The sequence below is a fragment of the Talpa occidentalis genome, unplaced genomic scaffold (assembly GCF_014898055.3).
Source record: "Talpa occidentalis isolate TD23 unplaced genomic scaffold, MPIMG_talOcc4v2.1 talOcc4.7, whole genome shotgun sequence".
Lineage (NCBI taxonomy): Eukaryota > Metazoa > Chordata > Mammalia > Eulipotyphla > Talpidae > Talpa > Talpa occidentalis.
The window spans coordinates 111,604,006-111,616,913 of NW_023605083.1; the positions used below are offsets into that span (position 1 = coordinate 111,604,006).

The 12,908-nt window shown below is 41.5% G+C and overlaps 1 protein-coding gene across 1 annotated transcript in view; it reads right to left on the reverse strand.

Moving 5' to 3' along the window:
- The window catches only part of ANKFN1 (ankyrin repeat and fibronectin type III domain containing 1), a 577,395-nt gene that overhangs the window by 558,579 nt on the left and 5,908 nt on the right, over nucleotides 1-12,908 (reverse strand). The window lies entirely within an intron of this gene.

Below are 12,908 nucleotides of genomic sequence, written 5' to 3' on the forward strand. Positions count from 1 at the left end.
AGCTAGGTTTGAAGCCTTTTGGAAAAACAAAGCAATACTACTTTCCATGAAAGACATTCTATTGGAGAATTAAAATTAAATGTGGCTGGAGTCCTCTGGCACTGACTGCTCCCTGGCTCTCAGGTAGTTCTGTTAAGGGGGAAAGCCTTGGTGAATGACCTAGTTTCTCCTGGCTTTGAAGTTCACAAGACAAAAGTCAAGCTGTTGATTATAGTAGAGTGCACCACAGTTATCTTCAATGTGATCCACCGCTCTGGGCCAAATCCAAGTGTATGGATGGCATTGTGTTTCAGTGGGAAGGGGTCTGTGCTTTCACAGGCCTCTTTTTTGCTTAAAGATATTCTAAGGCTCCCCATATGTTGATGAAGAAATTTTTCAGGCAAGCATTCAAGCTTCTCCATGGTCTGATCCAAATAGCTTTCAGTCTCACTCCAACCCAAAAACTCATGAGTTAGCCAGCCAGACTATTCGCCATTCCCAAATCAGGCTGTAGTTTTCCTGCCTCCATGTCTGTTCAAACTTCTGTTTTCCCTCCTCCATAATGCCATCCTCTCTCTCTCTCCATCTCAATGTACTTAAATCCTGCTTCTCACTAGAGCCCCAGGATAAATACATTCTCTTCCTAGAAACTTTCCCTTTTTATGAAAGTTACTGCCCCCTCAAGATTCTCTGATGGCATCTCTGCCATCAGATGGCATTATTCTCTGATGGCATCTTCTATTTTCTCTCTTGCTAGTAACATTAATGTTTTATCCTCTTCCAAAGCTCCTTACTGCATGATATGTCTTTTTTTGCTTTTTATCCCCATTTAAGGCCTAACACAATATTTTAGATGGAGTAGGTAGCCAATAAGTGTTTGTTGAATGAACGAAAAATCAGAAAGTGAGTGGTTTTACAGAATTACAACCCATTTGTTTTAATCTCCTAAATGAAAATACTTTGGTTCTCAACTCTCCCCATATAGGTCATCTTAACATGTCTTGCCTCTACTGTAAGCACAAGAGCTGGGTGTTCACAACTTTTGCATTTCTCCAGTAACAGCTAACCTTCAAAATGCTTAAAAAGTAAACTCATAAATTATTTCAGGCCACCAGGGGGCCTCATGCTGCTGCTATCTGAGTCCCAAAAGAAATGCTGTGGGTGATTTAAATTGCAGTGACTGCAGCAGGATTGGATCTAAGATACAGCAATCTTTCTACTAAGCCATTTCACAATGGCTCTCTCTGAGTTCTCCTAGTAAGCACTAGAAAAACTTGTCCTGTGTCGGGACCCTTCAGTCACATGTAAATGTACATAATCCTTAAAGCTGTAGGGGCACAAAGTCCTCCAAGATTCAGATAGTCCAACCCCCATGAGGAGACTTGAACTCCCATAAATCCAGACTTGAACTATGATGTCATAACTATCTCAAAACATATGCCTTAACTGGGCAAGTTTTTTCTTTACAAATGCTATTATATAGCATCAAGCAGTTATTAACAGCATATAGTAGCATGATGCTTGCATGTGGTGTTCAAAAGCTAACCTGGTCCCATTCTGGAATATCAGAAGCCATTTCTATCATCCCTAACCACCTCCACATTCCAGAGTGGACAGGAAGAGCCCATCCAGTGAAACTGGCTTGTGCTCAGGTAAGAACTATAGCCACCTCTACTTTCTCCACCTCACCGGTCTTGGTCAATGTGGGAATCTTGACTAGTGAAGACTGTCAACATCAGGTAGATTGTGCAGGTGGCTGAGGCCAGAGGATTAGCCCAGAAGAACCAGATCACAAATCCTCAAAACCACCTCTTTGCACCACCACTGAGAGAGAGAGAGAGAGACAGACAGACAGACAGAAGAGAAAGGGAGGCATGGGGTGGGGCAGGGAAGGGAGGGGAGGGGAGGGGAGGGAGTCTGTCATCTGGGAAGTATTACAGTTATGAAAATCTAGTTATGAATCCCAGATTTCCTGCTAAACTAGTCAGGTGATCTGGAGAAGTTAAACCTCATCTTTAAAAGAAGGCTAATTTTCAAATAAATTGTTTAGATTTTATAAGTTATAAAGCACTGCATCATTGCAAAATTACCACTTATATCTAATGTTGACTTCAGGTTCTTTCTCTACTTATTACCCCAACATATTATCAAGCCACCCCCCCACCCCCGCGCTGGTTAAATGACTTTAATTGGTCACTTGTTTAACCTTGACATTACCCACAAAGACTTCCGAGGGCCAAGATAATCTGGGGAAAGCACCTGTTCCAAAGATGAATCATGAGTTACATTTCCTTAATATTGTTATCATTTTTAGGGCTTTCACATACATTATAGTCATTGTAAAGCTATGTTAAATGTGCCCTCAACAGAAAAAGACATTAGGAGAGTGAAAAATGCCTTCCTCCTGCCCACCCTCCACCCTGACTGCCATTCAAGCCAATCTTGTGCTGGGCTGCCCCACATATAGGACAGTCAGGTCAGAAACCTGAAGAGAAACGAAAGAATGAAATTACTGATTTCTGGCTTTTGAGCCTCCGAGACATTCCAGTGATTTGCCAAAGGTCATCTGCTTTTTACATTCCTCCCTGACTTCACCACTTAATCCTGTGTACCACAGCACTCAACAGTACCTAATGGTGCTCAGCCTTGCCACCACTCGGAGACTAGGAGCACAATGTCCTCCCTCTCTGCAGAGGACCCTGCTGCGGCTCAAAGAACTGAAATGAGATTTTGAGTCCCAGGACCAATCAGCTGATGAGATACCGCTATCCCAGGTTTATGCTCAGCTGTCACCCCTATCATTTCCAGAATATGTATTTAGAAAAGGGGGACAAAAACACTATTCTAACCTCCTCTTTGGAAAGCATTTATTAATGTATAACATATATACAGAAAAGGGTAAAACTCAATGAATTTCACAAACCAACCTGTGAAACTAAAACCCAGAAGAAGAAACTTAATTTTGCAAGCCCACTGTCCCCCCGCTCCCCAACCCCACACCTCCACCAAATCTACTTCCAGTCCCTATCTCTCCAGGGGAAATCACTGTCCTCATCAATAATACACGTAGTAATTTGACCTGCTTTTAAGTTTTCAAGACATGAATCACACGGTGTGTAAGCTTTGTGTCTGACGTCTGTGCAGTCACATGCTTGCAGGAGCGTCAGTATTGCTAGATACATGATAAACAGTTTGTTCTCATGGACGTGAACACTGTCATTTATCTATCCTTTCCACTATTGTAGACATTTGGATAACTTAGAGTTTCTTTTTTTTTTAAAGATTTATTTATTTATACAAGCACTGGGTACAGTCAGAAGCGCGGGAGGGTGAGAGAATTCACCAGAGCCAGAGAGGGGAGCAGAACAGGCAGAAGGACTGAAGTACACTGCTGAGGGGAGCAGCGGGCGAGACAGGAGAGGTCTGCGCGCCATGTGGGACCCTCACCAGCGGCCGGGAATCGAACCGGCGCTGCAAAGGCTGTGGGCAGCTTCACAGTCCAGCACTCAACCGCTGCGCCACCAGGGGAGGCCCAATAACTTAGATCTCTCTCTCTCTCTCTCTCTCTCTCTCTCACACACACACACACACACACACATCTTGCTCTGGGGGAAGCCATCTGCCATATATGAGGGAATGAGGCCTCCAGCCACATCAGAGCAGGACTAACAACTGCCAGCAACTACCTGAGTGAACTTGGAAGTGAATCCACTCAGTGGGTTCTTCTGACAAAGACTCTCTCCCTAGCTGACAAGTTGGCTGAAACCTTATGGGGACTCTCAGTCAGAACCACCCATTGCTGAGCTGTGTGCTGCATGTTATGACTTCTGTGGCCCTAGGTACATTTGCCATTGTGGGCCTTTTCCTCCACCAGGAAGAAAAGAAAGGGAGGGGAAGACATGGGTTGAGGAGGGGAGGGGAGGAATTGTGTGAATGAAATTGTACGGACAAGCTGACAAGCATTGTGGACTTTTAGGCACTGCACACGCTGTACCTAATGGGTAGGTTGGCCCTTTACCCAGCTAAGAGACTCTCAGATTCCTAACCCACAGAAACTGAGATAAGTCTGTTGTTTTAAGTTGCTAAGTCTGGGAGTAGTCTGTTTCTCACTGATAGATAGTTAATACTATGCTGTTGTGAAACTTCAGCACAAATTTTGATTCATACACACACACTTTCCTTTGAGTACAGATGTAGACGTGAACTGCTAGTTTTTGAAAACAGTTGAATCCATGTATCTGCCCACCATCACTGTAAATTTTTTCATATTTTCTGACTTTTCCACTTAGGTCATTCTACTGGGTTTAATACTTATTTTTAAAAACAATACAGTTAAGAAAAAGTTGAGGCACAGAATGGGCTGTGATAGGGCAGAGCAGGTTAGAGATGGAAAAAGGGTTAGAATGGAAAAGTGAAATTTAGATCTGGGATTTAAAGAAACAGAACAGCCAGAAATAACTTCTCAGGGAAGTCCTCCAGTGACCAGGAAATCAGACAAGAGATCAGGAATTCAAGTCCCATGCAAACAATGGCATTTATTGAGCGTGCGCTCTGCCCTACATATCATGCTCTGAGCTCTGAATATATGATCTTGTTGGATGCCCACAACAACCCAGTGACGTAGGTACTATGATAACCTTCACTATACAGATGAGAAAACTGAGCTGCAGATTAAGCCAACGAATTGAGATTACATGGCTCGTCAAGAATAGGGTGTGAGTCCAAACTCCAGAACCCACTCGCTTCAGCACTGTGCCTTGCACATGGAACTCCCGCTGCCACATGGTACCATTTTAGTACGTGATTGCCAAGAGAAGATGAGCAATACTGGGCCAAGAGTCTCAACTGCAGAGTGAGGTCAGCAACAGTTTTGAGAAGTCAGGACTAAAGATATAGATGATTACTGAAATATTTGCCATCTGAAGGCAGATCTTATCAAGGCCTTCACGTATCTGTAGCATTTTGCAAACACTAGGATGCCCTCTTCTATTGGCAAACATAGGACCAATGTAGGACCCTGGCCACATCTTCTGCTACCAAAGTTGATAGCTTCATTCCCAGCTTCCTAGAGTTTCCTGTGTGGAAAATTCAAGATTCAGAATTATCAGTCTGCTTCGCTTGAAGCTGGGTGCAAAGTGTGACAGAAGCTCATAGCAGGAAAACTTCACACACTTTAGATTTTGGTATATATGATGTTGGTGTAAGGCAGTGTCAAGGAATTGCTGATATAGGACAGGCCTCTTCTGAGACTGGCATTCTCTCCATTCATTGACTGGTTCACTCATTTGCCTAATGTTTACTGAACACAAACAATGTGTTAAGTACATGCAGGCACTAGAAATGCAAGCAGTGAAGAAATAAGTTTTGTGATTAAGTCTGGCTATTGTAGTTCAGGCATAAACCTACAAAAACAATGAAAGGGGTCTCCCTGTTGGCCTAGGGGTTAAGTCTCAGCACTATCACACAGAGGCCACAGCCTGGGTTCCATCCTGGCCAGGGAGTTAACCCACATATGGCGCAGCAGACCTCTCCTGTGCTATTCCACATAGCACAGTATATCAGTAGATCTGCCGGCTCTGCTCCATACTGTGTCTCTGGTGAATCCTCTCATCCCCTGCACCTCTGGTGTACACTCCAGTTCTTCTATGCAAAAATTAAAAAAAAAAAAACTTGAAAAAAAAAAAGACTATGAAAGCAAATAGGATTCAATTTTCCAAACTATGTATTAACCACCTATACAGGTTTCCTCACTACTAGAAAGTATAGCATTCCTATGAAATTTTTCCTGAACCAAAGTGGCAAAAAAGCAAAGAATTACCATTAATATATATGGAAAAATTGGGGACCATTTGGGATCATTCCAACATCCAAAAGTTAACATGCCAAATCACAGCGAATAATATATATAACTTAAAATATAACACTCATATAGAGTAAAAGCAGGAATGGGGCCTCCCTGCTGGCACAGGAATGGATCTCAGCACCACCAGCCACTGCATCTTGAATTCGATCCCTGGCCAGGGAGCTGACTCACATGGTGCAGCAGACCTCTCCTGTCTCTCCCACTTCTCCCCTCAGCAGTGTTTTCAGTCGATCCACCTGCTCTGCTCCCCACTGTCTCTGGTGAATCCTCTCACCACCCCCCACACCTCTGGCCTACACCCCAGTTCTTGTATTCATAAATAAAAATAATTTTTTTAGAAATAAATAAATACATACACACATACATACATACATAAAAGTAGGAATGATATGAGAAATACACAGCCTGTGTAAAGTAGATCCTGGGAAGGAGCTTGGGGTGAGAGCTGTCCCCAGAATCACTAGTTGCAAAACAAACACTCAACATCCTTTTCATTTTTGTCATAAAAGCAAAAATCCTCTTTGGATGTCTTTCAGTTAGCCAAAAGAGGTATTAATTAATGTAGGTCTTTTGTAAAAGTGAAGTGGCATAATGCAGTCTTCCAAAAAAGTGGGAAATAGCTGTGTTGGGATTCTAGTTCCTCTGGTATCAAGATAGAATGGAAGGAAAATGCCTATAGTCATTTGGCATAAACACCTATATGGGTCTTGAGAATAAAAGTAATCGGAATGCAATATACTCTATTTTTTTCTATTCCTTTCTAATTTTATTACAAATTTTTAGGCCATGGTGTTACATGTGTTTTAGCCTTATTATATTAGTTGTGTTACAACATTCATAAATTAATGAATCAATAATAATTGAGAATATTTACTCAGGGGGCAGCCACTTCCTAAAAACACTCTTTGCCTTGGAACCCAGAAGAGGAGTGGGCTCAAAGATGAAGAGAAACCAAGAGGTGGGTTTTGAGAAAGCCCCTGGAGTTGTTCTAAGATGGAATAGGTCGCCCAGCATTGAGTCACAGTGGATCTGACACCCACTGCTCATAGGTTCTCAAGGCTTTTCATGAGGAAGTATAGGGCTAGTCCAAAAAAAAAATTACACTTTTGCTCCATCTCAGCCTGCTATTGAAAAAAGCAACCAGATGATTTTCCATTTCAAGTTCAAATGCAGCATGTATTGCATCTTGTTTTGCTTGACTGGGGTAGTGAATGAGAGTTCCAAGACTGGCACCCTGCCAGTCCTAAATCAGTGTGGCCACATTGTTGCATGAACCCAGAAAAGCAAATAGAAAAGGGGATAGGGGAGAACCAGAAAAGCTGTAAGTTTGGAGAAGGCATGACTGTGATCGTTGCCATTTCCAGCATTACGCCCATGTTGCTGTTCTGTATAGAATGGCTCCTCCAGAGAGAAAAGGGATGTTTGGAGCAAAATTTGTGTTGCCTCACTCCTCTGCAACTAGACTCTATAATAAAAGTGCTTGCATCAGAGGAAGGCTGACAACACATTTTAGCACTTTCACAGTTCTAACTTAATCATGGCAGGAAGCTTTTTTGTTACTGGGAGAACAAGTTGCGTCACTGGGAACATCTGACTCCAGGATCTAGTGTCAATCACTTTGCCTAAGGTCATTAAAAAATACTAGGGTGTCCCCTTACAACACAGAGGCTTTGCCTGAGTGACAATCAAGAGGAAACACGTAGCATGATAAATAATTGAACAGGTGGATTTAAGAAATGTCTTTTCCTCTGCAAAAGAAGAGGGATTAATCTCTGTGATTGACAGTGATTAATCCAGGGTCTTTGACCATCTCCTCTACAACCCAGAGTTCAAACAAGTGGACTTGTCTTTTTCTTTAGTTTGCCTTTCTTGGTTGTTCAAGGAGTCTGTTTTGGCTTCATGGAGCCAGACAAGCCTAAGAGAAAGACAACACCTCAGGAGAAGTTCCTGAGAGCAGCTTTCAAGGGATGCCTGCCAGTGACTGATGTTGCAGGGAATCACCCACTGAGCGGAATAATATTTTGGAGCCGGCTTGTGCAAGACAGGCTCTGCCGTGGATCAAATGGCAAGTCTGTCTGCTCATTAGATTTACAAAATGCCCTGTTTGAGTTGCTGGTGCCAAAACACCTGTTAAAGACAACTTCAGTGTCACCTTTTCATATAGGGATTCACATTTGGGTTTTGGACTTGTTTTCCTTCCAGACCAATGATATAGCTTAAGTCTCGAAAAAGGGTAGGTACAAAGGCTGCCAATTTATTACGTTATCCATAGCAGTCCAAACAGCTTTGCTTATTGATATCCTGCAATTATTTGACACCAAAGAGATCTTGGTTCTTTGAAACAGTAACTGCCTACCAACAGAGGAAAATGGAGAGAGAATGGATGAGGAAAGATGGAAAGAAAGAACACAGAGGTTTCTACAATCAAGCCACCATCCTAATTGCCAGCAGCCCAGCAGCAGTATTTGAAGTTTTCAGTGCAAATAAAACTGTTGAGTTTGGAACTCCCACTCCCATGGAATATTTTTAAATGGTTAGAAAGAAGTCTGGGCATCCAGGCTCTAATATCCAAGATTTCAGGGCCACTCTGTGGATAGTACTTTAGAGACACCAGCTAGGACAAGGAAAGATGATGATACAAATTGGTCTAATAAGAAAGGCAGAGGAAGCAGATAACTCAACTAAGGGATTCCTATATTATACTAAAGTAGAAAAGTTAACCACAGTGGGATTGTGTGAATTTGAAGACAGAAAGATTTTAAAAAATGTATTAAGGAAAATTTCAAACACATACTTAAGTGAGAGAGATTAGTATAATGAAGCCCCGAGTACCATCACCCAACCTCAACAATGAACAACCCATGACCACTTCTGGTTCACTTGTATCTTCCCCCCAAACCTCCAATTACCATCAGATTACTTCAGAGTAAATCCAGACCACATGCAATAGATCATTTAAAATACAAACTTTCATAAGATTTATGACTTTACTGTAGGTCAGTTAAATACTGTAAAATATCAATTAAGATCATTCCTCTATTTTGGACAGATATATTTTTATAAGTTGAAACAAACATTCCCTGAACTTTCATTATGAATTAAAAACTGGTTTCATATTAGTTCTGTAAGATTATTTTTCTTGTTGCTATCTGATGGCTAAATGCATGCAGATAAACAGCAGACCTATAGTCTTGTAGGAGGTGGAGCTTTGGAGAAACAGGATGGAGTGTAACTGAGAAGGGTTGCTGACCCAAGGAAAGGGTGCAAAATGCAGTGTAAGATTACAGGGGGGGACAGAGGAGCTTGGAGATCAGAGAGCCTCTGCCGGTTACTACGGTTACTACATGGTCTGCAGCCAAAGTTGCTCTTTGATCTTCATCCTTCAGACCTTGTTATTAATCTCCCCAGAGGGCTGCTCTTTCCCTCCTCACACACCCAATGCAGCCCAGAATCACAAAAGGACATGGAAGGCTGAGGGGAGCATCAGCATATATTAACTCTCCTAGGCAGCTCTGTCTTAGTCACTACTTCCTCCTCTATGTAAAGCGGAGAGGTGGGAGCAAGACACCCAAAGACAATGGCAATTCTTTGTCAATATGTTCAGTATTCGAAAATGCAGATTTAGTAGAGACACATTATGATGTTGTTTAAGGAATTTCTGTTTTAATTGTGTAAAGATTAAGGACAGGAAGAATTGCTTGCAGCTTCTAACATCCCCCATACATTTAATTATATTTTGATAATTAAACTTAATTTTGACAAAATTAAATATATATATTTCAGTGTTGAATACAATCAATAGATTTTTTTAAACCCCTACTACATACAAAGTACAGTTGTAAATGCTGGGGGAAATTAAAAGTTGAATAATAAATTGCAGTGCAGTTTGCAATATAACAGGCTTCTTTTTTTTTAAGATTTATTTATTTTTATACCAGAACTGGGGTACAGGCCAGATGCATGGGAGGGTGAGAAGATTCACCAGAGCCAGAGTGGAGAACAGAACAGGCAGACTGATGAAATACACTGCTGAGGGGAGCAGTGGGAGCAACAAGAGAGGTCTGCCACGCCATGTGGGACCCTCGCCAGCCAGCCAGGATCGAACCCACGCTGCAGAGGCTGCGGACAGCTTCACAGCGTGGCACTCAACCGCTTGCGCCATCAGGGGAGGCCCTATAACAGGATTCTTAAGGCTAGTCTATTTATGGCCATAATGCCAAAATAAGAAAAATATAAGAAAAGGAAAAAAATGTGAGAGACAAAAAAATATCAGACTGTGATGAAGAAGCATAGGAAGAAAATGTCACCTAGGTCAGGAGTCGGGACATGACTACTAAATTGCTTCTTGGAAGCAGTGACATTTCAAATGGGCCTTGAAGCTGGGGTGGGATTTCAATGAGTAAAATCAGGGTTGAGGGAGAAAAGCAGGATAAATTCAGGGAAATGTGTGCCATTCATGTTTGGGGGGGGGAAGGTTATCTTTAGGGAGGCAAAACAGAATTTCAAAGGCAAATTGATTGCATACAGGCTAATAATTGAGACCCTCTGTGAGTTAAAGAAATGCACAAAGCCTGAAGGAAGATTACCTGATCCTAGCTCTGATCCCAAGGGGAGAGATCTTAGATAAGTATGTCACTGAGATTTTAAACTTCAAGGTCTTTGTGTATAAAATTAGGATAGCAACAGGTCCAACTCTGGCTGTAGTTTCATTATCTGACCAGAGGGGTTAGCTGAGGTTTTGCTGGATTGTTTGGCAAAGGCCATTGCAGTTCTTGGGGTGTTGGGGGAGGGATGACATGGATGCAGCTGCTTCCATCTACCTAGCCTGGGATGAACTGATCCTAGACGGGTTTGAAGTCTAGAACCTCTCAGGAGGACAAGATTCCTTTGGAAGACTGCTGTGGTCAGGGCCCCAGAGCTCTGCCAGGATGGGAAGGGTATTTGCAGTCATAGGGAGGCTCAGTCAGTCACCACCTTTTAGGCCTACTTTGCTGGGAGGGTCACCAGCAGGTTAACATCTGGAATGGGGCATGTATTCTGCAGGGGTCCTTCTCACCATCAGTGAATTGCTTTACACATACCAGCCCCAGGGCCTAGGGCACTTTCCAGTTGAAAAAGTCTCAAATACTTTGAGAATAAAGGGATGGGGAGTATGTGAGGCTTGATGTGACCTGACAGCACTCGGATGGAAGGGCCACCTCTCTGCTCCCTCCCCTTTCCAGGGTTATAAGATCCTTTCCTACTGGAAGGGGTGGAGTGAGAGCTGATGCCAATTTAATGGTTTGCAACTGGGTGTCTCTCCCTTCCTGGAAGGCCAGGCAACATCTCTCCTACCATTGTGATGAGAAGCATTTGTAAGGATGGTTATCTAATCAGGGAATTAGCCCTATTCACCAGGCAAGTATTTGGGGACTCTTAAAAATATATAATGGAAAAAAGAACCACATCAGGAAACAGCACCAGTGATCACACCCTGAATTATTATTAAGTGCAAACACTACTATGGTTTGGGACAATTACTTGTCAACAATTATCAGGTAAAACTGGTGGACATTTATCTTAAGTACCTCCTCATCATAGACACCATCAACTTCTCCCACTTAATTCTCTGCTTCAAGTCACTGCACTATCTAGCCTCATTTAATTCCTTGAGGTGTTTGTAAAAATTTAGTTTTTGAGTATCACCTCATCTAAGGCATATGAAACCCCATGGGGTAAAACAAAGGAATCTGAATTTAAAATGCTTTCTATTAGGAAAATTTCCAAAATAAGGAGAAAAATATAATGAAACACCATGCACTTATCCCCCAGTTTTCACAACTAATGGCCAAATTATTTGGTGAAAGCCCCCACTCCAAATTATTTGAAGCAAGTCCCAGATATCATTTCATCTGTAAATATTTCAGGGTATATTGCTAAATGATGCAGACTTAAATATCTAATTTTAATTACTATACCTTAAAAAACTAATGTTTCCTACGTATCAAACATCTACTGTTCAAATTTCCCAGGTTGTCTCACAATTTTTTGAATCAAAAACCAAGTAACTTCCCTACATTACAACTGACTGAGACATTTATTGACCGAAACATTGACTGGGTATTAATTGACTGATATATTAATTACTAATACATTTAATTGATATATTGCCTCTTCTTTTCCTCCTGTTGGATCATCTCACATGTCCTTTTAATCCCTGTATTTCCTTTAAATTATATAATATTATACGATAATTAATTTTACAACATAGTCTACATGTTGTTTATATTTAGTTATTTGCAATTACATAATATCCTTATATCATTTTTAGTGTAAAGCCTTGGTCAGATTCAGATTTAATGTTTTCAGCAAGAATACTTTATAGGAGGTGTGAAGTATCAAATACTTCCATCTAGGGGTACTAAATATCTGGTTGTGTTATTATAATATTAGCAGCAATTGATCACTGCTTAGTTCTATCAATGCACTGGGGACTCTAGTTCTTTACTTTCGAGGTAGTACATATGAATTTGTATACACTAAAACTCAAGGATATTACTCTAGTCTTCCATGCTGTAGGTAGAACTATCTCACAAAAGAAAGCAAATACAATATAATGAATTCCTCCAACAAATCCAGACTGAAGTTAAGCAAGACAATCATTCAGAGACAACAATTGTGTTGTATTTGTTGCTTTTTAGAAACTACAATATGAAATTAATATCATTACTACTTCATACTATTCCATCACAGTACTGTATATAATTTAAAAGCAAGTGTACATATATTTGGTATGTACAAATTTTACTGATGGACTGCATGATCGAAAAGGCTGAAAGATTATAGTCTAAAGGCTGAAGCCCACATCACTGAACTGGTCAGACAGGAAGACACTTCCACTTTGATTTCCCACCATTCTCCTGCCCCTCGCACCCTATGGTGTGGACACACTGAACTTCAGTCATTGCCCAGAACTGCCATGTTTTTGCACACCTCCTTGCCATTCCTCACGCTCACTCGTCACCCATATGCCCTTCCTCCATTTCAAAACTTGACAGGTTCCCTCTCTATTGAAGGTTATCATAAG